General features: G+C 42.6%; 1 non-coding gene across 1 annotated transcript; it reads left to right on the top strand.

The window, feature by feature from the left end:
* The first annotated feature begins 24,280 nt into the window (after positions 1-24,280).
* trnas-gcu (transfer RNA serine (anticodon GCU)) lies at positions 24,281-24,362 on the top strand. Its single transcript has one exon. It is a non-coding gene; the product is annotated as a tRNA-Ser (tRNA).
* Positions 24,363-27,210: the final 2,848 nt, after the last annotated feature.

A 27,210-nucleotide genomic window follows, 5' to 3' on the forward strand; every position in this document is an offset into this window, starting at 1 on the left:
CTGACCATGCCATAGGAAGACAAGGAGACCGCTCACTCCCATGCATCATTTACATGGGTCAGAAAGAGACCATTTCACACTTGGAGCCATTTACAAAGCTACAAGAAGTGGTCATTCAGCTTCTTAGTTCACTGACACAGGAAGAGGAAGGTGTCAGAGATGCTCTAATATCACACACAAATGGTGCATAGACTGTTCCATATTGCTTCATTACTCATAGTACGTATGTGTTACATTAACATGGTTTTCTGGCAGTGGGAATGAAGAGAACATATTTACCCATTCACCAAAGTGTTGTCCATTCCAGGAAGTTAGACCCATGGTCTCTATGTAGGTCAGAAGCTGGTGGGGAATGGCTAACTGTTTCAGAATGAAGGTATTGTGACTGCTGACAATGTAACATTCAGTGCAGGGTCACACAGCAACTGTAAATTAAAGTTAATTCAGAGTCTGTACTTCTCTGCCTTTAGATATGGGGCTCTGCAGAGGAATGGACACTACCGGGAAACAAGCATCCAATGAGAAGTATGGAATTTTCATCCTATTCAATTGCTTGGGACATAATGAGTGTCCAACTATAACCATGAAGTTTCAACTTCTTATTCCCTCATATTGTTACATATTAAACACGAGTTTGTTCACTTTCTCCTTATAGTAACATCATGCCAGGGTTTAGTCTGGTGAAATCTCTTTGGACTGTATCGCTGAAAAGGTAATTATTTATTAATCAGATTCTGCCTGTACACAATATCCCAAGTAATCTCCAAACAAAACACTGCCATTGGGAAAGATGCATTTACTCTGGTACTTAAATCATTTTGCGTGAAGAACCATATATCATTTACTTGCTGCTGGATAAAAATTCTGTCAGTGTTTTATGACAATTGCATCCAGGTCTGTTTCAACAACAGCACTTCTCAACTTTTCACTATTTAATGAATATAAATGTGAATGATGATATTTGTTGTTCCTGTCTGAAACATTTTATGTTTTTCGTAGAGCTATTGCCCAAACACTGATCCTACTGATACCCCAAAGTGTTCACTCCAGATTTAAAAAAAAAAACTACTCTCTTCATTCTCTCGATTATCCAACTTTTAATACATTCGGTGTATTCCACCGCTACCTACCCATGGACTCTAACATTCTTTACTCACCTGTATTCAACATGTTAAATATCTGCTTAATCTGCAAATACTCCACTCCCATTGGTTCTCAATTGTCGATGTCACAACAGACAATCTCCACAAAACCAAGCAGGTTTATCAAAGATCATTTCCCCTTCCTAAATCTAGGCCGAATTTACCGAATTGTATTCCAAGTGTCTAGTTGTCACATTCCTCACAAAAGGTTACAATATTTGTCTCACAGCTGATATAAAGCTAACCAATATTTAGTGATCTGTTTGCCCTCTCCGTCCTGTTTTAAATAGTTAGGTGTACAATAGCTGCTTTCCAGTCTGCAGGATCCTTTCCAGGATCTAACCAGCTTTGAAGAATAATCGGTAATTCATTCACTCGCTCTACTGCCACCTGCTCAATACTCTGGGATGTAGCTCATCAGATGCAGCAACATACGAACCTTCAATTCAATTAGATTTTCACAGAAATACCTTTATATTAATTCGAATTTCCTTCTGTTAGTTATTTTCACCAGTCACTATGTTCCCTTGTATCTCTGGAAGGTGGTTTTTGTACCTTCCTCAGGGAGATGGACTCAATATATTGCTCTCAGCGGACAGGTGGCTTCTGTCAGCCAGTCAATACATTGGAGGACTGCACTTCGGTGATGATGGATATGTAATTCGCTCCTGCCTGGAAAGTTCCAGAATTAATCCAGTTTAATTCACGGTCAGCATCAGCACAGTCCTGTCACTGGTGTGAAGCTACATAGTGTACTGAACGAGGGGACAAAGCTCAGTGACCACCTCAAATTTGAAACAAACTGGTTTCATACCTTACACTTGGCCCAGCTTAGACAAATGTCCTGGGAAATCACATGGAGAAAAGTGCACTGTCCTGCTCCTTCCTATTTATAGAGCTTCCCTTCTGTGGCGCATCATCTCCATTTCTTTACCATGGACCCAGACACTTTGTAAATGCAATGTACAGAGTGGTGTAACCAGACCCAGCGGCTGACAATACAAACTCGAGAAAAGCATCCACAGAAACTCCACTGATTTTCCAAAGTCAGGAACAAATCAATTCCCTACACGCATGGTGCACGCATTCGGTTTTGAAAAATATTTCCACTCCTGAGTTTCTCTTCCTGGTTGAGAAACTGTTGCATCTCTGCACAGTCCCACAGTAAACGTTTCTCTCCTCAAAGAAGCATTTGACAGTGTAATATTACCTTTCTCTGTATGTCAACAACTATAAGGGCAGCACCAGTATTGCCAATGGATTTGATAATGACGTTCAGAGAAGAGAGATAGAGGGAACCTAACTCACTTTCAACAGGGACATATCTAAATGGACGTGATATTCAGGAATATGGGAAATTGGGAAATGTGAGAATAACTTGCCATTTTGTTTTCCGTTCACTTCGTCATCAGCAATCCCTTTGCTCACTTTTTATTTATTTTCCTCTCTTTTTCTGGCAATTTCTCCGTCCATTCTATTTAAACCTGGCCCCCACCTCACTCTCCAACCTAACCATCCCTGATGCCACGATTAAGAATATTATTTCCCAGTTTGCTTTCAGTTGTGACGCAGGGTCACTGGACTCCAAACCGTTATCTGCATTGCTCCTGACAGAGGCTGCCATACCTGCTGAGATTCTCCAACCATTTCCGATGCTGGAGAATTTTATTTTAGATCTCTAGCACCCACCGTTCCTTGGTTTCTTTCACCTTTAATGCTGTTGTTTCACGGGATGCCAGCATCACGAGAAAAGGCAGCATTTGTTGTCCATCACTATTTGTCCTTGACCACGCAGCCATTTGTCAAGACAAAATGGAGTCAACAATTTTGTTGTGGGTCTGAAGTCACACTGAGTTCAGACTGGGCAATAATGTTAAGTTTCTTTACCAAAGACTATCAGTCAAATAATAAAATTTAATCGTGACGGTTTCTGGTTTCCATGAGTGAAATTAGGTTTCATTCCAAGTTTCGTCATTCGAATTTAAGCTCTGATATGGGCTGTGGTAGGATTTTAAACACTGCCTTGGAGTCACAGCCCGTGCCTCTGAATTACCCGTCTAGTTACATTATCAGTCTGATACAGAATCCTTATTCCCTAATCCATATTCCCTAATCCCTGCCAGAGTGAGTTGGCGGGGAAATCAGTTTAACTACCAACAGTCGAAAGGATTTTGGGATAAAAGAGAAGGAGAGATTGAGAGACAATTTCATGCAAGAGCACAGATTTCAGAATGCTGAAATGAAGACATTTCGAGAGCAGTCTGCAACATGAGCCTGTATTCCATGTAAAGATCGATGAAGGGGACATTGGTGTTAGTAAAGATGATGGAGATTTTTGGAGGAGCATTTGTTGTGCAATTTTGGAACTGGGTATGCGGTCAGCAGAGTCTTAGACTCATTGGGCTGAATCTAACAATAATTTGTCTCAGTGACATTTTTATTGAGTGTGACGGGAGCTTGTCTGAGCTAGTTTCTTGGTGTTATCGTATCGAACTCACGTCATTAACTACCCACTCAATGTCATAGTGTTTCACTCATTCAATACCAGCCGAATTCTCCAAACCAACATGGCAGGAGGGACTTACCATCTCACTGATGCCCCTGGATATTCCGTGATCACTGCTATTCGTGCCATCTTTCAAACTGTTGAACTTTCTCACTTTGGAGCAACTCTGTACATTTGAACCCGTACATGGTGGATAAGGGGAATTAATACAACAGTTTTTCATCTATCTCTCTCTCTTTCTTTCCATCTCACTCCACTTATGTTATATTCAAACACAATTAGTAATTCTGGCTCACTCTGTCTCACTTTATTGTATTCAGCCAAACACTGCTTCTAAACACTTGTCCCGTTATGAAATACAATTTCAAGCAGAAAACGTTTTCATCCTCAGTGTTATCTTGATCGTTATCTGAATTGTACCACTTTCCTTGTTATGAACGTTTCTGTTGGCCTTTGTCTGTGACTGTGTCTGTCTGTAGCAGTTACACTGTCTCCCACTCAATTGGCTGGACGGCTGATTTGAGATGCAAAGGGAGTCCAGCAGAGCAGATTCAATTCTCCACACTGACAGTCACACAATAAGCAATCTAGCACTCTACACTGCACATCTTTGTACTCTGGAAGGAAACTGGAGAATTGGGGTGAATCCATATAGATACGTGGTGAATGTTCAAAGTCCACATAGAGGGTCACCTGAGGTTTGGAATTGAACCCAGCTCCTTGGTGACTTGAGGCAGCAGAGCTAACCACATATCCATCATACTCCTCAGTAGGTTCTATAAATTACCTGTAGCTGACTAAATAATCTAACCGAGTTGTTCTGATAACTGAACCTGTCTTAGACCTTTAGCATTGGCCATATTACCAACCTGGTTACATTTACAATCTGCTGTGAACAGTAGAGGAGTGGGACTAGAAAGAGGAACAGTGGCACCCTCCAACCTCAGTCAGAAACGGAGTGAGGAGAAATTCGCAAAATGGGAATTCATTCAAGTGGGAATTCGTTTCCCAGAAGTTTGGAAGGGCTGAATCATTACATTATTTTGAGGCTGGCTTAATCTGATTGTCCGTAGACAGGTGAATCAGGGATAAGGGTGCATGGAGAGAAAAGTTCAGCTGGGAACACAATGAGATGTGCCATGAGCTTATTGACTGGTGGAGTAGTGTCAAACGGCCGAATGGCCTACTCGTGTCCCTCAGCCCTGAGTTCTGATGTTGCTTTTCAGACCTTCGGACCTCCTGCATCGGAGCAGATCGAGGACGCTCCGAACGTTAGGTGTAGGTTGGGAAATGTACTTGGAAAATCCAGGCTGGGTCAGGAAGTGACCCACCCCCCCACCCCCCCACCCCCCACCCCCACCTAATCCCTGTTTCCAGGCTTCCCCACTTTGTAACTTCTACTCCAGATGTGGGTCATGTTACAGATCCAAATTCGCTGTGAATACAGCCCCCATACCCCACACAAGGTCAACTCAGACAGATTCTCTGCTCTCCCTGAATGCAACATTTTACATCATGACTTCGTGGTAAATAACCAGTTATTTTCCAAAAGCATAACATGAGAACCGTACGAAATAGGAACAGTAGCGGGCTATTCGGCATCTCAAGCCTGCACTGTCAATCAATAAAAACATGGCTGGTCTACTCCAGGGCTCAACTAAACTTTCCTGCTTACCCCTTGTATCTCTCAACTGACAGATATGTCAAAAACCAATCCAACCCGCCTGTAAATACGTTCAATGTCCCAGCCTCCACACTCTCAGTGTTAGGGAAATCCAGCCATTCACGACCTTCTGAAAAAGATAATCATTTACATCTCAGTTTGAAATAGATATTCCTTATTCTGTATCGACATCCCTGAGTTCGAGACTCTGCCTTGGTGTGGAATCACATTCTCAACACCGACCTTGTCAAGCCCTCTCTGTATCTTGTCCGTTTCAGTAACGTCACCCTCATTCATTTAAATCGCAATGAATAATCGCCTCAGCATTTTTGATGTATTCAATAAATCAACTCTTTCATCCCAGGAACCATTCTAGTGAACGAAAATTTGTGCATCGGCATGCTGACGTTATGTTTCATATACAGGAACACTCCAATCCGTTGTACTGCTCCTTTTTTGGGAGTCTTCCCCATTAAATAACAGCCTGCCTTTTGGTTGTCAGGGTCATCCACAAACTTGTATGTATATTACACTGAGCTCCCGCCGTCAGGCTATCAGTATAGATTGTAAGCAACTCTAGCTATTGCACTGATACTTGTGATACTCCAGAAGATACTTTTTTTCATGAAGATCTATGAATCCTGACTCTCCGACTTCTAAGTGTTTACCAATTATCAACCCATGCTAATGCATTATCCGTCATACTTCAAGCTTCTGTCTTGTGTAAGAACATTTATTTTGTGATACCTTGTGGAAAATCTCCAGAAAACCTCATGTCTACCAGTCCACCTTTATCAAAGTTACATTCTCAGGGATCTCTAGAAAAACTTTGCATGATTTTACAGGCAAAATATAGTTCGCCGTTGACAAGACCATGCTGACACTGTGTGAACCTTTTCTAAATGTCCTGCAGTCCCTTCCTTAACAACGGACTCTCACAGATTCGTAGGCTGAATGATTCCTGCTTTCAGTTTCGCTCCTTCTTGAAGACGGTCGCCACATTGGAGGGTCTCCAGTTTCACTGGATCATTCCTTTAATCCAGAGAATGATGGAATATTTCATACAGAGCCACCAGCCACTCTGTGACAACTTCTTTTAAAACCAGCTATGAATTGCTAATGACCTGTTTACCCTTGGTCTTATCTGTTTGAGAAATACCTTGTTCCTTTTGTTAGAGAGAGTTCAAGAACTTCCCTCCTGTTACTATTTTGTTTATATCATTGAAATATTTACAGCGCCTTCACCAGTGAGGAACGATGTAAAATACTGGTGTAAGTGATCTATCTGTTCCTTGTCGCCAGTTTCCCAGTCACAACCTCCAAATGTCCTCACTATACCTTTCTTTTTACCAAAGGTATCACACACCTCTTGAACTCTTCTTACATACATGGAAGAGCTCGTGCTGCTTGTTTTTATATTTCTAGCCAATTTGCTTACATCACATCTTTTCTTCCCCTTTCTTCGTTTTCTATATTCATACCCGCACACATATAATGACTAGTCTACATATCCATGCCAGCCAGCTTTTCCAATATAAACTAATCCCATCTGCTTGCACTTTGCCCATACGCCTCAAAACGGTTCCCATTCATATGTTTGTCCAAATGCCTTGTAAATGTTGGAGCTGTACTTGCATCTGCCAGTCTTCCTCTGGCAACTCATTCCATAAACACATCACCCTCTGTGTAAAAGAAACTCCCTCTTCCTCCCTTTTAAATCTTCCCTCTTACACCATAAACCTATGCTCTCTATGATTTCATTTTCCTGTGCCAAACCTTCTCACAAATTTCATTTTCCTATCCTGTCGAAATGGTCTTGGCTATTCACCCTATCCGTGCCTTCCATGGTATTATAAACTTCTATGATGTCACTCCTCAACCTCCTATACTCCATCTGATTCTAGCTTCAAGAACTAGCATTTAAAGATAAGCACTGCAAATTTGAAACATTATTAAAAATGATAGGTAAACAGCACTCAGCCCAAACTTCATACTGTTATTTGTTTTCTCCATGTTACAATACTAAGGCAGCATGAAAATCTTACTACTGACAATAAAAAGTCAAACAGCTGAATTCCTTTGTCTGATGGCTGTGATGATCTTTACGGTGGAAATGTATCTCTGGCCAGATCTATATAATACCACATGTTCGAAATTCTCCATCCTGGCCTCCCTGTGACCTTGTGTGGTTTTGTCTTCTTTATCTTGCACTGAATAGAGAGAACCTCTTTCCACCATTCACATTTTAACAGAACTCATTTTATATCATCTTCTCATTCACCGCTGCTAAAAGCCTGTTTATCTGTGCTCACGCCATCTTTTGACTGTCACTTACCCACCCCCCAACCCCCCACCCCCCCCCCCCCCCCCCCCCCACCCCCACACCTCTGCCAAGGGGCTAAAATGCCCAAATTCCAAACCTTTTCAGTTCTGGAGAAGTGTCACACTGGACTTGAAATGCTAACTCTGTTTTTATGTCTCCGCAGATGCTGCCAGACCTGCTGAGTTTGTCCAGAAATAAATAGGCACAGAATAAACTTTCAATTAAACAAATAATTGTGGATACTGGAAATAAAAATAGAAAAATTGTTGGAGAAACTGTGAAGGGTCACTGCACCTGAAAGATGAACTCAGCTTTCACGGCACAAGATGCAGCCAAACCTGCTTAGTTTCTTCAGCAATTTCTGTTTTTGAACAAGTTCCTATAAAATGTGTCAAATCTGCTCAAACGCCCTGTCCAGCAGAGAGCGCTGTACATTGGGAAGTGAACAATAACGCAAAGTGCACAAGTTCATTGGCTCTGAAACGACATAAGGCTGCCATCACTGACACGACAAAACTCTTAATCATGGTCAGGGAGAAAAACAGAGGAAAATATATTCACTTCAAACACAGAAAATTGAATTAGTCGAAAGAAAACGATTCAGATTAATATGTTAAAGTATCGGAGTAATTTAACATACTGGAGGCGTGGCATCAGGGAGAGACCCTCAGTAGAATGAGAATATGAAACTGGAAGTGTTCGCACATTAGAAACCAGGTTGGTCACTGTGTACGGGGCTGATGGGTGAATGGGTCTTGGTGTGAACTGGGGGAAGCTCAGTGGAATTGGTTTGCAGATATAGGAGCTCACAGTGGGTTATCACGTGATGCTGTAGATCACAGCAGCAGCCGCAGTACAATTGCATTCAATCACAATCCATAATTTATCCCCCAGTCTATCATTACCATCAAGCCGGGTGATGGTTCAGTGGCGAGTTTGGGTGAACATGCCAGAGTCAGAACCATGTGTATCTAAACCTGATGACAACCCATTAAAGCTACCGCACTTGACTGGTTACATTCCAAACAGCAGAACTACCATCTGATGGAGAGGGAGAAATAATCCCAAGACTAACAGATAAGATCGAAGTTCTGCAGTCCTGTCACATTCAGTCATCAATGTCCATGGACTATTAAACAACTTACCGGAGGAGAGGACTCTACAAATATCCCCATCCTAAATAACGGAACGGCCCTGTACATCAGTGTAAAAGACAAGGATGTAGTGTCTGCACCATCCACAGCCAGAAGTGTTGAGTCGATAATCCACCTCATCCTCCTCATGATGCTCACAGATTCATAGATGCCAGTCTTCAACCGATTCGATTTGCTGCACGTGACATGAAGAAACTGCTGAACACAGTAGCTACAACAAAGGCAATGGGCCCTGACCCCTTACCTGCAATAGGACTGAAGACTTATGCTGCACAACAAGCCGTGTCCTAGGGGAAGCTGTTTCATTTTAGCTCCAACTCTGACATCTGCCTAGCCACGTGGAAAATTACTCAACTATATCCAGTCCCATAACAAGGGAATGACTGCAGTCTGACCATTTACCACGCCCTCAGTCCCGTCGAGATAGTCAAATTGGTGGGAGTTCTTTTTGACAGAGCTGCCCAGTAGCATAGAAATAACCTGCTCAGTGTGGTTTCTGACAGGTCCCCATGAGGAAATGGTGCTGTTGTGGAATTGTCACTGGATTGCAAATCCAGAGCAGGATAATGTTCTGGCAGCTGGTGGAAATTAATAACAATTAATAAAGTATCGAGATATAAAATATGGTGTCAGTAACAGTGGCCTTGAAGCCAATGTCGATTGTAAACACCAATTTCCTTCCCCACTGTACTTTGAAGAAGTGAATCTCCTGTGCTTTCCTGGTCTGGCCTAAAAGTGACTCCAGACACACAGATATGTGAGAAACTCTTCAATGGTCTCTGAATCGGCCAAGCAAGACCCTCAATTGTATCAAACTGCTCCGGGTCTTAAAGGATAAAACCGGACAGAACACCCAGCACCAGCCTCGGCATTAGAAAAGGGAATGGGAAACACAGTCCTGTCATCCTGCAGAGATCTCCTTCCTAACATCTGAGAGCTTGTGACAACAGCTGTAGAGCTGTCCCACAGACTGCACAGAAACATTGGGAAACGAAGAAGTCTTTAGACACATTGAGCTTTCTCCATTCTAGTTCATGGTGAAAATTTCCTCAATGCAGTTTTCCCCAGAAAGTGTTCATAACCCTTAGTATGTTTAAACATCGGGACACATTAAATAAGAATTACTGTAGTCCCTTCGGTCCACCAATTTTGCTCCTCCATTCAATATACAGGCAGTTCTCCAATAATGTAGGTTTATTAAAAACGATTTGGCTGCAACACGATTATGAATTGTGCACCTTTCTTTATAATTTGAGCTCCTGTTCACTGTGACGTGATTCCATTCCCGGCCCCAGCTGAATAGCAAAACCCAGCCTCAGGATCCTCTGTCTGCCAAATGCACCCTCAATGTGTTCAGATAAACCAGGAATGTAATCCGCTCTGCAAGCCTTGAAACTGAGACTGAAACTGGGAATTGTTATCGAGTTTTGAGAAGATTTGTGGTTGAGGTTCTCGATATCTGAACCTTCCAGCGAGCAAACATGCATCCAGAACTGGGAATTGTAGTCGACATTTAGAAGAAACTTTATTTCAAACCAGGGGAGGAATCTTGGGGAGAAATCTTGAGACGGCAGAGTGGCTCAGTGGTTATCACCAGGGACCCGGGTTCAATGTCTTCATTGGATGACTGTCTGGGTGCAGTTTGCACGTTCTCCCTGTGTCTGCGTGGGTTTCCTCCGTGTGCTCCAGTTTCCTCCCACAAAGATGTGCTGGTCAGGTGAATTGGTCATGCTAAATTGGCCATAATGCTAGGTGTGTTAGTCACGAGTAAATATAGGTTCGAGGAATGGGTCTGTGCGGGTTACTCTGTGGACGTGTTGGGGCGAAGGGCCTGGTTACATACTATCGGGAATCTACACGAACTGTAAACCCGCAGCAGCATCACGTGGTCAGTCAGCTCGCGTGCTTTCAGGAGAAGACCTTGTTGAAAGGTACAGTGCTGTAGTCGGTAACTGTACTGTGAAAGTGGTACGTTTACAGCACTATTACATTACAATATATGGTTTAAAGATTTAAGTAGACTGTGCTGTTGTTTGTGTTACGATGACTATTATTTTTGTTTTGATTTTTCCTGACATTATTGGGCGTTCGGCCCACACCCGCTTTTCCCATAGCCCCCATCATTGATATTGCACCGCTTTCTATAATTCGGTGTTACACAGGAACACAGCTGCCGCGTTATCAGAGAACAACCTGTAATGATCGCTACTCCTCTCTCGCCACACCATTCTCCTGCTCTCTTCCCATCCCTTTCCTGTCTAAAAATCATTATTTATATTCAGTGCCTTGTCTTCTACAGCCTGATCTGGGAGAGAATTCCCCAGGTTCAGCAGTCTCTGAGTCCAGACATTTATTCTCATCTCAATGCAGAGTGGCCAGCCTGTACCTAATACTGTGGGCCCTTGTTTTAGACGCCCCAGACTGGGGAATCATCATCCCTGCTTGCATACTGTCTCCCCCGTCAGAGTTTTATATATTTCACTCGTTTTCCTAAAGCTCATGGAAATACAGGCCCCGTCACCCCAAACTCTACTCCCACAAAAATTCTGTCATACCAGAGATTGATCTGGTCATCCTTCACTGCTCCCCCTCAATGTCAGTTTGTCCTTTATTAAGTAAGAACACTAAAACTGCACACAATACTGCACAATGTTTGAGATGGGGTCTCACCAAGGCTATGTGCAGCTGCAGTAAGACACCCTTAGTCCTGTACTCAAGTTCCCCTGAAATGATGGTCAACGTACCATTTATCTTCTTGACTGCTTTCACCGTCCATAATCAAACAATCACAGAAGCATATAATCTGTACTGTCAGAAAAGCAATACGATCTACATTAGTCCCACTTTTACATGAGATCTGTAGCCATAAATGTTATGATACTTCTAGTACGTTTTAACAGTTGTGAGGTTACTCATCACAACTATCCTCTCAGGAAGTTTAATACTGACCCAACACCCTGTGGGTAAAAACAAGCCTCATATGTTCGCTAAACCTCAACCCCTTCACTTTAAAAGTGTGCTCCCTTGTTCTTGTCCCTTTTAATTAAATGGAACAGCTGCTGTCTATACACCCTGTCCATGCCTCTTGGAATGCTATCCTTCTGAATCACGTCCCCCTCAGCCTTTTCTGCTCCAAGGTAAACAACCTGAGCTTATCCAGCCTCTCTCCGTAGCTGATATGCTCCATCCCAGGGAACATTCTGGTGAATCTCCTCTGCACCCCCTCCACTACAATCGCATTCTTCCATAATGTGACTCCCAGAACTCCACACAGTATTCCCTCTGTGGCTGAATCAAAATTTTGTATAACTCTTACAATCTATGTCTCGATGAATAAAGGCTAAGACGACAGGCGCGTGTGACTTTCTGAACTAACCTATTACCCTGCCTAGTGACATTTAGGATGTGTGGAGAAGCACCCTCTGACCTTCCTAGTGTGCTGTCATTCATTGAGTCCTCCCCTGTCTGGCTTCTTCTTCCAAAGTGCATCACCTCATATTTATCAGGGTTACATTCCATCTGCAATTGCTCTGCCAATCTGATCATTCCGTCTGTATCTTCCTGTGACATAAAACCTTTCTCCTCACTGACAACCACCCGGACAATCTTTGTGGTAAACGCAAACTTACTTAACATACTCTGTTGTTGTGGTTCTGTTCGCCGAGCTGGAATTTTTTGTTGCAAACGTTTCGTCCCCTGGCTAGGCGACATCATCAGTGTTTGGGAGTCTACTGCGAAGCGCTTCTTTGATGTTTCCTCCGGTGTTTATCGTGGCCTGTCCCTGCCGCTTCCGGTTGTCAGTTTCAGCTGTCCGCTGTAGTGGTTGGTATATTGGGTCAGGTCGATGTGTTTGTTGATGGAGTTTGTGGATGAATGCCATGCCTCTAGGAATTCCCTGGCTGTTCTCTGTCTGGCTTGCCCTATGATCGTAGTGTTGTCCCAGTCGAATTCGACTGGGACAACACTACTATCATAGGGCAAGCCAGACAGAGAATAGCCAGGGAATTCCTAGAGGCATGGCATTCATCCACAAACTCCATCAACAAACACATCGACCTGGATCCAATATACCAACCACTACAGCGGACAGCTGAAACTGACAACCGGAAGCGGCAGGGACAGACCACGATAAACACCGGAGGAAACATCAAAGAAGCGCTTCGCAGGAGGCTCCCAAGCACTGATGATGTCGCCTAGCCAGGGGACGAAACGTTTGCAACCAAAACTTCCAGCTCGGCGAACAGAACCACAACAACGAGCACCCGAGCTACAAATCTTCGCACAAACTTTTAACACACTCTCCCCACCCCCCTCCACATTCACTTCTAAATCATCTCTGACTACCACAAATAATAAGGGACACAGCACTGATCCCTGTGGTACGCCAGGGGAGACTGGTCTCCAGTCACACAAACAATTTTCTACTCTCTGTCTCCTGTCAGTTAGACAATTTGAATATAACTTAGTAAATTAGACTTGATAGAATGACATTGTACGTTGTTCATTAGTTTCCCATGCGGGGTTTTGACAATGGTCTTGCTGAAAAACCATATAAATTACCTCTTCCAAAAGAAAAATCAATAAAATTCGTTCGATACCACCTCCCTCTGATATCTTCATGCTGGTGATCCTGATCAAACATTGCCTCTCTATTTTACCCAGTAGTTTCCTTGACACTTATCTGATATTCACTGATCTGCAGTTCCCTGGTCTACATCCACCCGCACTCCTGTCAAGGCACCAGTCCTCCAGCACCTCCCATGTGCCAAGTTCCTTATTAAACATTTGAGTCAGTGCCTTTCCTTCCTTGTCTCCAACAGCAGCATGTGAAACAACTCATCCGGACCTGGGGACATGTCCAAATTTATACCAGCCAAAACCATCAATCCTTGCTCGCATCTTACATCAATCTGTTTAAGAACTTCCTAGTCCACATTCTTGAACTATGTATCTGCCTCCTCATTCTCCCAAGTAAAACAGATGGGAAACTCTCATGTCACAATCTATCAATGTTTTCCAGCTTCACACACAGATTGCCCTCTTGATTTCTAATGGGCCCTGATTGTTCCCTGTTTATTCTGTTCTGCTTGATGTTCTTGTGGAATATTTTGAAATCCTCTCTAATCTTGCTCACACTTTTCGATGACCCTATGTTCGTCACTCCCCTCTGAGTGATATTTTTGAAGTTTCATTTCGATCGCCTCTCATTCTCTGAAACTCTACAGCATGCAGGCGGATTTCCCTCATTGGACAATCTTGCCATCCGAGGGATTAATCTGGAAAATGTCCATTCAGTACATGGGATCAGTATGATTTACTTGGATCAGGAAATCAAAGTTGTTCTCAATACTCCATGTGCAGACTAACCAACATTCTGTGTCACTGGTGCAGAACATTTTTACTCATAGTCGGTGCAAGTTACTTCAGAAGCTGGAATCTGTACTGAAACCAACACATGCTGGAGATCACAGTGAATCAGACATCATCCATGGAGAGACAGCACAAAGCCTTTCATCGCCTATATTCTGATTCCCTTCAAACAAAGGGAAACTTAACATTTACCTTCCCCCATCAGCGTATGTTCCTCCCAATGCAATTTTCTTTACTGTTTTAGGGATAACTTACTAAAAGAATTCTTTAAAAATCCTCCTGATATCCAACTAGACTACATCCACTGGTTCTCCATTGTTTATATCGACATCTTCCAGCAAATATGTGGTAAATATTGCCTTCCCTTTCAGAAATCTAGCATCATTCTCTAGACTTTGCTATAACTTTCCAAGTGTCCAATATCACATTCTTTATTATAAATTCCGACAGATTCCCCACTGTGAACAATAAGTTAACTGGTCTGTAGTTCACCATTTTCCCTCTTCTTCACTTTGTGAATCCTTAGAATGCATTTATAACTTTCCAAATTGAATACGGAAAAATAGAATGATTCCCAATGCAATTATTATCTCCATTTCTGCTTTCTCTGAAATTCTGGTATGAAGCACATTTGGTCTGTCAGACTTATCAATACAGTTATGTTTTCAAATGCTACCTCGTCACTGATTTTAGTCTTTAGCTGCACAAGTCCAATGGTCACTTGATATTCCTGGGCGATATTCTGGACCCTCCTCCATGAAGACAGATATAAAATAACTGTTTAGTTTCCCTATCATTTTTCTGTTCTCGCAATAAATTATCCTGTCCACACATTCACTGTTCCACATTTGACCTTGTTTTTATTTTCCTTTCAAATATTCACAGAGGGTTTTCGTCAGTCTTTTTATTTCTGGTTAGTTTGTATCGCTGTTCTCTTTATACTTTACTTATCAGTTTATCAGTCCTCTTTTGTTGCATCCAAATTTTCAATGAATGCCCAATATATGGCCCTTTTCTAAGGCATTTTCTTCGATCTAATGTAATTTTTAACTGCCTTTGTTCACCATCATTGAGTCACCTTTGACTTTTGCGAATTATGCCGTGGAAGATATATGTATATTACAGACCTTACAGTGCTTCTGTAAATAACAGACATTGTCTGTCTTTCATTAAGTAATTTTAATGTACTTTCCAAATTCACTAAAGCCAACTTTACTCTTGTATCTTAATGGTTTGCACGACTCAGGTATACACCCGCAATATAAGAAAAAGAACTGCTTTCATTCAGATGTCATGTACATTTCAATATATTAAGATCACTATTCCCCAAAGATCTTCAATAGCAAAGTGTTCGATTTGCTCTTCTGATCACACAACAACAATTCCAAAATTTCCTGATCAACAGCTCGGTGTTCAACATATTACCAAAGCAACCCGCCTCATACGCACTCAACATTAACATTCACTTGGGTAAACACTGGTTAGATGTAATTTGAAGCTGTCCATTATTACCCACAAACTTGTATGTCTAATTTCCTGTTTTACAACATAGCCAACATTTGTATTGCAGCTTTCAATTTGATCCGTAACTGTCATGAATGTTTGCTTCTCCTTGCTGTTTCTAAGATCACCTCAACAGACTCTGTGGATTCTGGGTGACGTGGGCTCTGGCGAGGTTAATGGTAGATTCAGGCGAGATGTTTAGCGAGGCATATCTCAACATGGATATTATCTCACCACATTTTACCCGTTCTTCTCAAGCGGCATTGTAAGATTTTCTCCGAATCTCCCGTTATGCTGGTGTAGTAGAGAAGGACAATGAACTTTCAGCAATGCTGCGTATTCCCCAGAGAGCTGAGACTGCTCTAACCTGGGTGGGAACCTTATAACAGGCTGGTAAAGTGCTACTGCTGCTGAACAGGATCTTCGTGAGATCACATCTGGAGTCGTGTGTACAGATGTAATCTCCTCACTGAGGAAAGGATATTGTACATAACTCAAAGATTGTTCCCTCAACTGACATCTGCAACGAAAGTGTTAATCATCGAATCTCTCCAGAGTGGAAGCAGACCATTTGACCCATCGACAACACACTGATACTCCGAAGATCATCCCATCCAATTCCCACCAGCCACCCCACCCAATCTTTATAACCTAGCATTTTCCATGACTGGTGCGCCTATCTTCCACATCCCCGGACATTATGGATAATTTAGCTTGGCCAATCCACCTAATCTGCATATCTTGGGACTGTGGGAGGAAACTGGAGACTGAAATTGAACTAGGATCGCTGGTGCAATGAGGCAGCAGTTCTAACCACTGAGCTACCCAGTGTGGGCAACAAAACTTGCCTGCATATTTCAGCTCTTGAAAAGTGGCATTTGAGCAGAGCGATTCCATAAGTCCCTAAAACTGTGATTGAACGACAGGAGGAGGACATTGAGATCTTGAACGGCTTGGTCAGGAACAGTAGCAGGACATGTAAGCCCATTGAAACTATAATGTATGAACACCGGGAGGACATTCCGCCCAGCGAGTGTGCAAAGCAGGAACAGAATGAGTCCAATCAGCTACACATGCCTCTTACACAGCAATTGGAACAGATCTTTCACAGCCTTGTGCCTGTTACACAGGAATTATGAAAGGGAACATAATGGTTATAGAAAGGGAAGGACTTCAAATAATCAGCTTCACTCGGAAATGAAAAGTGGTTAAGAAAATTATCGGGATTGAAGGCAAATTGTTAGGATTCGTTGTGACAGAATTAATAACAGGAGATTTCCAAAGTCAAGCCACAATCCAGCACAGTCAACATAGTTTTATAAAGGATGAATCATGTTTGAATGATTTGACTAACTTTCTTTAAAAAAACGTAACAAGCAAGGTGGATAATGGGGGTTCTATAGATGTATTATATCGGGACGTCCAGACATCAGTGGGTAACGTGTCACAAAAGATTAATATGCAAGACAAGAACACGTGGGATTTGGAACAATCTACTTGCTAGGGTAGAGGATTAGCTAACCAGTAAAAGTCATGATATGGAACCGTTTGATTTGGACTGGGTTGGACAAGGTCAAAAATGAAATGAAACCCATTGGAGTCCAATTGGTTTATTTGTAAACACAAGGTTTCATTGTGCTGCTCCTTCATCAGGTGTAAGAGAGAGGAAGACCTTAAACACAGAGGATATAAGGAAAAGATCAAAGGGTTGTACAACTCATGCACATGAATTGTACACACGCCTAAGATGGCTCTTAATACTTAATCAGTTATAATGGAGGTGCGAGTTTGATTGGTTAATATGCAAATTGCCGAATTTACTTCAAGTCACTGCCTGGAGATACCTTCAGGTATTATCGATGTAAATGAAGTAACACGTGTGGTCAGACAATGTGTTCTAAGCGTGACGCCTTGCTTGGACTCTGTCTATGTCTTGACCTGGAGTTAGACTGGTTTTATTTATAAAGTACGATTTGTAAAATAACACATTGACTGAATGTCTACAAATTGTATGTTTTGGAACCAAATAAAATACATCTGCAAATACAAATGGAAAATATAAATTGAACCCACAGGTTTATAGTGTATTCGTGTGTGTGCGTGTGCATATGTGTGAGAGAGGGGCGTGTCTGTGTGAAGGGGAGAGAGAGACATTGTGAGTATGTCAGAGACAGTGAGGTGGAGTGTGGGTGTGAGTGCGGGAGGGAGTGAGAGTGGTTGTGTGTGTATGTGTGTGTGACAGATTGGAGTGCATGTAGGAAATGTGAGAGGGGGGAGTGTGAGTGTGTGTGAGGGGCAGAGAGGGAGAAAGTGCATCAGTGTATGTAACGGGGAGAGTGAGAGTGTGTGCTTGTCCAGGCTAAGACACAAACAGATATGGCTGATCCCTTTCCCCAAATACACTCACTCCATGGTTTCAGAGCTTCCCCTCTCTGCAACCTCTGCTCCATTTGTTGTTCATGTTACAGACCCATATGCTGTTATTACAGTCTCGTGCTACGTCCCGAGCTGGGACACCAAATCCTCAGGTCTCCTGGAATGTCTGAAGCAGCTTACAGCACAACCTCCAGCAAACAATCCCCATTACCTCCACTAACAGGAGGCAGTCAGAATACCCTCAGCTACAAGTTAGATGCCTTGTCCTTTACAATTATACTCAAGGATCTTCGTTGCGTTACTGATCACACCCACAACTGAGAGGGACAAACAGAGGCATTCCATGGGAAGGCGCATACCAGGATTCAAACACGTGAATCAAAGCTCCTGGAACACCTTTGTCCATGGAGCACCACATGGGATACATTGAGAAGTGAACAACAGCCTGACACACACTATTTCAATGTTTCTGAGCTTCACCATGCCGTCACTCGATACAGGAGGGAGTCAAAAGCCAATGCCAGGGAAAAAACGCAGAAAAAAATCAAATAATTAATTAACTGATAACTTGGTGAAAATATGGATAAGGAGATGAAGGGATTGGAATAACGGGATACGTGAGACAACGGTGGGCCCAATCACAAGAATGCAAACATTGAATAAATACATTGCTAGATCAGCTGAATTGGTCAATTGCCTCAAATTCTAAATCTGCTTCACAGAATCAGCCCAGACACCTTAAATTGGGATAAGGTAACGGCCAAGATGGAGAGCTGTGCAGGCCGTGCTCATAAACCCGACTATCTGCACAACATGGGGAGCATTTCAAACCTCTGCCAGGATATTGCAACTCTCTACCACCACCCTCTGTCTGGACATTTGAGCCAATTTTGTATCCAAATGGCTAGTTATCCATGTATTGCATATGAACCAACCTTGTCAAACAGATGACCATGCACAATGTTATTCAACGCCTCACTGATGTCCATATCGACAATGTACACCTCTCTATCTCAATTAATCTTTTAGTCACTTCTTCAAAAAAATCTCAGTCCAGTCAGTGAGACACAACATTGCTTGCACAAAGCCATGTTGACTATCCCTAATCCGTCATTACCTTTCAAAGTGCGTGAAAATCCTATGCCTCTTAATCCCCTCCAACAACTTACCCACCACTGACGTCAGGCTCACTGGCTTTTCCTTATTACCCTTCTCAAATCCCTTAAGTTATGGCACCATATTAGCCAACCTCCAGTCTTGCGGCACTTTACCTATTGTTGATAGCACGGGGCCCAGCAATCACTTCCCTCGCGTCCCACAGAGATTTCGTGTACATCTCATAAAAGCCAGGACATTTTCCTTCCTTTGCATGTTTTAAGACATCCAGCAGCACTTCTGTGATACAGACACTTTCCAAGATGTCATTACTTATTTCCCAAATTATCTATCTTCCATATCCTCCTCCACAGTAAATACTGATACAAAATATTCGTTCAGTACCTCCCCCAATTCTTGTGGTTCTACACATGGGCAGCCTTGCTGATGTTGAAGGATGTCCTATTCTTTCCACAGTTACTCTTTTGTCCTTGACGTATTTGAAGAAGCCAAAGCTATCACATGTCCCCTTTTTACGCTCCCAATTTCCCTCTTAAGTATACTATTGTTGCCTTCAGACTCTTCTATTGAATCACTTTAAATCAGGAATTAAGAGGCTAATGATGACCATTCCAATTGTCGAAAAAATCCATCTGGTTCACTGATACCGTTTAAGGAAGCAAAGTGCCATGCTTAACTGGCGTGGCCGACATGTGACTCCAGACCCACAGCAATGTGGTTCACTGTTAACTGGTCTCTACGCAATTAGGGATGGGTAATGGATGCTTGCCTAGCCAGGGACGCCCTCATCCCGTGGAAACATTAAGTAAAAAAACCTCAATTCCTGCTGTCTATACCTGAAATATTCTTCCCTCTTATCCATGACCAGAACCTCATTTTGCCCAATCCTCCAGCATTCCTTACACGTAACAGCCTTACCCTTCACCCTAACAGGGCCATCATATCTTTGTTCTCCTGACATCTCATTTTTGAAAGCTTCTCACTTCACAACTGACCCATTTCTTTGCGAATATATATCCCAACCGAGTTTGACATTTCATTGAGTATGACAGCATGAGGCTGAGCTAAATGATGCTATCTTATCAAACTCACCTCATTAACTACCCACCCCACCCCATGGAGTCCCTCTAATTCAATGCCAGTCCGATTCTCTCATTCATCATGGCTGGAGGTACTCACCATCGCCCAGATACACCCGATACTCCGCGACCCCTGGCATTGGTGCCATCTTTGAAAGGCCAATTGGCACATGGTTGAGATTTCTCAGGTTGGTGCTGCCCTGCACAGTTTATCCTGAACATGGCAGATAAGGGGAAATTATACCCCAGTTTGTAGACTGGGGCCCGCAGATCCTGGTGGATGAGCGAGGACAGAGAGGGGAATTCTCTCCCCTAAAGGGGGGCCACACCACCAGACCCACCAATCATGATCTGAGGTCAGTGCAGTATCTGCGGTCTGAAGAAATGTCCAGCAATACAGGACAAGCATCAATGACCTTCCCCACTCTGTCAGGATAAGGTCACCGTATTTTCTCTACTCCCTCACAGTCACTGTATATCTGTTATAACACCTACCCCGGAACAAGACTTATGCTCCACCACTCTCCACCACACTGCATGTAGCATCTTCCCTTTCTCTCTCTTTCCCCACTACTATATCTCCTTCACGAATAGCACTGCATGGATACAACCCTCTTGACTGACTCCCTCTGGACACGTCACCATCGCACCCCTCCCCCACCTACGCCAGCACTAACAGTAGTGTCACCCACTCCCACCCTCACTGAATCCTTCCCCGTCTCCTATTCCAGGAGAAACAGCTCCGAATAGGATAGAAAGTGCGAAGCCTGGTAGTGGAGTGGTCGCTATCCACCTTCCCACCCCCTGTATTTGTGTGTCTGTATTTTTCTCTGTGAGTGTCTGCGTGTGGTTGCAGGTCTGGAAGTCTTGTGGTGCTGAAAATGGCATAATCTCTCTCTTAGCTGGCCAGCACACCCTACTGCAGTGATGGTGGCAGAGGGTGATAACCTTCGAGGATTCAGTCTGGTTGGGAGAGAGGGCACCAGCTCACAGCACAATCCAAACTGACAGCAACGTCAACACACACCTCCCCACCCGCTACACCCCGCGCCCCATCAAACACACACACAATGCTGGTAGATGGAGAGTTGCAAATATACTTGGGATCGTCAGAATGGAAATGCTCACCTCCGAGTGAACCATTTTGTCAGGAGATGACATGAATTGATTTCTGATTCTGTGACTTGCAATGCTTAAACATTACGTGGAAAAGTATTGAAAATTCCCAAAAAAAGGCCTGGTAGTGTTGATAATGACGCAGGGATAATATCGCTTAGTATTAGACAAAACTGCTCTGTATTTGAAAAAAACAAACGAACGTGTAATTTGAGAGATTCACAACAAAGGATTTGCTATCTACTCAGAGCCAAAAACTGTGACACTGATGCAGTGGCGTGGGGAGGCCAGCAGAGGGTAGTATTGGATGAATCCAATCATAAAACTGAGTGGTTCGTACTCCCTCTATAAGGATGAGAGATGTTGGCCTTACAAAGCTTCCGAACATTCCGTGGAAGAATAAAGGGAGTGATAGATAATTTTCGTCTCCATGGAGACGATATTCATGAACTGGATAGATAAAATTTGCCTTATTGGAGTTTATAGATAGAAAAGTCATATTTAAAAAGCAGAGTTCATAGTATAACTGTAAAATCTTTAGGTCACCCTCAGTGGGAGCATTGTGTGTAATCCTTGTCCTCATTCTCCACCAAAATCATGTAAAGCAGTTAGAAAGGGCACAGACGCTGTTCCCTGGATAGCAAGATATTAGAAAGTCAAGTGGTGTTGTTTACTGAGACATAATTTATCAGAAAGGATACAATAGGTTTAATCGGGATGATAGAAAGAATGAATGAGTTTACTCACGAGATTTGGGAATACTAGAGCAGAAACACACAAGTTTTTATGAAAACAAATGAGATTTTCACATAACGCGAGGTTTGAATGACTAAATCAGGGAAATTCCCTCTTTCAAGTGGAACAATAACTTTAGTTAGAGCTTCAAAACCATGAGTGAATGATTAAGAAAGGTTTGGATGAGAGTTTCTTCCACTCAATGGAATTATTTAAATCGTGAATGACTTTCCAGAAATAAAGTGTCGAAGCTGATTTCACAGTCTTTCAAAAGATACACGAGCAAACATACAAGGAGGGAATTTACCATTGAGAGAAAGTCAGTGTGGTTGCGTAACAATTTCGAATTTGGTTGAGTTCGGAAACAAAGACATTTCATGAACACGTACAACTGAATAAGATTGAATATAAAATGTTCATGGATTGGTAAGGTGTGATGTATTATTCAAGGTGAAACTGTAAATGGAGCTGATGTCTTAAAGTAACTGCAGAGATAAGTTATATCCTAATGAGTATGAATTGAATCGTCACTTGGAGACGCAACACCTACTTTAAAGATTTGACCACATTCACATGATGTTATGTATATTTCATATATTCTTAACTCGACCCAAGAAATCCACCAGGAAGACTCTGTCCTTTTGTATTGTTAACCCTCTGCACTTCTCTGCACCACGCCATTGAAGATAAAATATGCTCAGACCAAAATTCAATTCAATACAATATTCAAACGGTCCTATGTGATTTCTTTTGTTATTATTGCAACAACCTTTGTGGGTTTGCAACAAACTGTGTAACATGAAACCAGTTCAACATCTATTTTCCCGGAATATAAAGCAGTGCACATGGGAAACGCTATCCATCTGCTGAAAAATCACCTTCGGCTCTTTCTCCACACATGTCTCTTCACTTTTTACATACTTGCAGTATGTTTGTTGATCAAGGAGTCATTATCCAGAAAAGGCCGTTTCTCAATCCACAAACACGGGTATCTTCCCATAAACTTGGCTTTGCACAATATCACCTTTTATCCGTACCCCTCAACACGACGACAAATTGAAGCTGCTCCATGTGATGCTCAAACGTCAAACTTCCGCACAGCACAGCCCACTATACTGGAACAGAGGTACCGTGCACTGGTCACCTGTAGCACAAGAGCAACACATTACCTCCACATTCCTGGTTTTACCTTAACGTTTGGGAAACCGAATTTCTCTGATTCCATGGATAGTAACGGGGATTATAGGATCATCTTCACCAGTGGTTCTGACCCCGAGTGAGTAAAGTGGTGAGCTACCCATTGCAAAGATGGGTAGATTGTTGAAATATACAATTTCGACATTTGCCATCAAATTCCTAAGTGTAAACCCCCTCTGAATTCTTTCACCGCAGTCCGCTGTTTGGGAAGTCTTCCTGTTGTGGGAAATGCACTTCCCCGTGTGTCAACTGCTGCTCCCAGCATTTGCTCTGGCACTGCACTCATTTTCCTCCTGACACTTGCTCACTGTGTTGCTGTGATCATACAGTGACTTGGTGTCGCACGGCCCAGGAAAATTATACAGATCAAGGGTTTTGCATTGTTGAATTCAATTGTCAGTTTAGCCTTATTTAGGATTTTGAAATTGTCTGTCCTGTACACAGGTGCGTGTCAAACATATCTGTGTGGAAGAAAGGTGTTCCGAATAATGACTTTGAGCACTATGCACTCTCCTCCAATCTGGCAAACAATTCCTCACAGGCAATTTAATAGACAAGAGACAATAGGTGCAGGAGTAGGCAATTCTGCCCTTCGAGCCAGCACCACCATTCATCATGATCATGGCTGATCATCCTCAATCAGTATCCTGTTCCTGCCTTATCCACATAACCCTTTATTCCACTATCCTTAAGAGCTCTATCCAACTCTTTCTTGAATGAACACCTCCTGCTGTCTCGGATTCTTCATTCCATTGACTTCAAATCTTCACAGAATTCAACAGACCTTGTTACATAGTCATTTCTTCATTTTTGTTCAGACCACTGTGAGCAGAGTGTCACAGTGGGAATGCGGTTGCCCCAGAACCCAGAGGTCAGACCATAGTCTTGGAACAGTACTGTGCTATTTATCATTTCACCAAAACAAGGGAGAAATATCTGCTGCTCTGCATAATTTATGCAATTCACTTATGGATAAGATTATAGGTGCTTAGGTCTGTATGACAAGGTGGCCGAGAGGTTAAGGCAATGGATTGCTAATCCATTGTGCTCTGCACGCGTGGGTTCGAGTCCCACTCTCGTCGGTGTTATCGGTGGTTTTCAATGTTGCTATTTTTGGATGATCACAGCTGTCTTACTGAAATTGAAACTGCCATGTCAGTTTGTATGCATCGACGCTATCATAAAATCTCAAAGAATAATATGGTTGTGTTGCCTAAACTGCATTGAAATGTAGATTGCATTGGGATATTGAAAAGGAGCGCGACTTTCTTTTTCAAGTCAAGCTGCTGTGACCTTTTATCATATGAAAGAGATCCAGGAAAACCAAATAACAAGAGATGTGAGGGGCATGTTTATGCAGTGGGATTCTTAATGAGTGTTTTGTCAAATGAAATCTGGAGCAGGTTGAGTATAAGTGATTCATCTTGGTGAGAAGAGCACAAAATAATGGAGATATTTCAAAAGGAGCAGGGCGTGGGTGTAGGGGCACCGAGAACTAGCTGTAAATGCACAGTAGAGAATTGCCGATGTGGGTGCTGTGCATGGGCACGGAAAGACTTACACATTGGTCTCGCCCTCGCCCCTTGCTCTCGCCATTGAGGAGTGCTGGACATAAGGCCCAAACACAAGATGTGGGAAGCGAGCTCGCTCTCGTTATGCACACACTGGATGCATCACATTGAACTATGAAAAACTGGAGAATTCAGCATATTAACTTTAGGGACTGAACCTAAACTGTGCATCAATAACCGCAGATTCATGCAGCATAAACATGAAAAATGATTTAAAGTGTCTTTATACGCATGTCATTAACAGACGTTTCGTTATAATACCCGTGTGGTTGAAAGAATAAGGCACCACATTTCAGATTGATGACAACGTAACCAATTTTGTTTTGAAACTGAGACCAATTTGATCATTTTACACAGTGAACAAGTTTATTTTAAATAATTCAAACCACATTCCCTTACCTGGAATAAAAGTGTGATTACATTACAAACATTTTCCTTGCTCAGTCGCAATTACTCAACATGAAAAATAGGATGTAATTTTTTTATTGAGCATACATCAATTAGCACCATTATCTATCTTCGGATTGACTGCAATATGCACATGCTAAATAAGGTTTAAGAAAGAATGACATTTGGAAATAATGATTCTGTGGTGACTAAAATTAATATTATGTTCTCATGATGTGGATTTCCCACCAATGGCTGCAGTGGTAGAAATGCTCAGTGGGTAATATTTCTATGATGGTATAGAGGTGTGTGATCTGCCAGGGATGGGAGCTCCCACTTCATCTGGAGCAGCGTCTGTTGACATGGACCAGGGAGCATTGTGACATCAGTCTGGGAGTTCCAACCACACTTGGAGCAGCTTTTATTAACATTGAGCAGCAGGGAGCATTGGAACATTAGACTGAGATCCAGCCTCACCTGGAGCAGCCTGTATTGACATGAAGCAGCAAGGAGCATTGCAACATCAGACTGGGAGATCTAACCTCATTTGGAGCAGCTTCAGTTGACATGGAGCAGGGAGCTTTGCAAGATCCGTCTGGGAGCTCCACTCTCACCAGGAGCAGCTTTTAATGACATGTAGCAGCAGAAAGCATTGGGACATCAGAGTGATAGATCCAACCTCAACTGGACCGCTTCTATTGACATGGAGCAGGGAACATTGGGACATCAAACTGGGAACTCCAACTTCAAGTAGAGCAGCTTCTATTGAATGGAGCAGCAAAGAGCACTGAGATCACTTGGAGCAGCTGGTATTTACATGGAAGAGGAGGGAGGATTGGGACATTAGGCTGGGGGAAAGGATAATCAACTATTTTAATCTGAAGTAAAATATGATTCAACGACTCTGATAATTAATTTATGAAGAATCTTTCCCGGGGAAATAATTAATTCTTTAGATATTAAAGACAAGTCCTGCAAATATTCAACTCAGGAAAACGCATTGGTACAGAGAGAAATGGGAGTGATGTTTCATGTCTTTGTCTTTTCTTTCCTGGCCGACTCTGCACTGGTTTACATCACCGGAAGGACGTTTTCAGTCATTTCATGTTGTTCAGTTTCCTGCAAATACGGACAGATCATTAACGTAATCTAAAACTGAAAATTAACGGGAATATGCGATGTTATGATTAGGCTGGAGTATACCTCAAATTATTTTGAAAACGCAGCAAAGTAAGTTGCAATTTCCTTGATCAGCAGTGACCTCATTGATTGGCTGATCAGATTGTGAATGGTCGTTTTTTGAGGACAATTTGAAGTGAATCAATGATGGTGATTATCTTTGTTCTTTGTTCACCTTGTGACTGTTACTGTTATTGCTCATGTCCTTGTTACCACCACAGCTCTGTAGCGTGTAAAATCTCAGCTGTGCATCTGGCCAGTGGTATAACCATTCATATAGCTGGCTACCGATCAGGCGGTTGTAAGTGCGTTTCTTACTTGGCGCAAGCGCATTGTGGAGATTCATCACACATACAAACTAATCATTTTTGTTCCGCTGAGGTGGATAATATGTGAAATTTTCATCTCCACGAACGAAAATTCTTTCACTGTCTTCGATGAGTTAAACATTACCAAGAACAATCAGAGTAAAAATCACACAGCACCAGATTGTATCGAACAGGCGGATTTGGAAGCACCAGTGTTCCATGCACTGCTTCTTCATCAGGTATTTGTCAACTGTTGGAATCTAAAGTGGCTTTGTGTGATTTTAAAATTTGGCCACCCCAGCCCAACACCAATACCTCCAAGTCATGGGTACCATCGACACCACGAACGGTCTGTTAAAGTCCAGATGATCTTCCAAAAGATCGCGCATATTGACACACACACCAAGTTTCTGCAGAAAAACACCCACTTGGTGAAGGAGCGGCTCTCTGGAAGCTAGTGCTTCCAAATAAACCTGGTGGACTAT

Source organism: Chiloscyllium plagiosum, unplaced genomic scaffold, assembly GCF_037043375.1.
Source record: "Chiloscyllium plagiosum isolate Xiang-an unplaced genomic scaffold, Cpla_swu_hap1 HiC_scaffold_42, whole genome shotgun sequence".
In the NCBI taxonomy this organism is placed as follows: Eukaryota; Metazoa; Chordata; class Chondrichthyes; order Orectolobiformes; family Hemiscylliidae; genus Chiloscyllium; species Chiloscyllium plagiosum.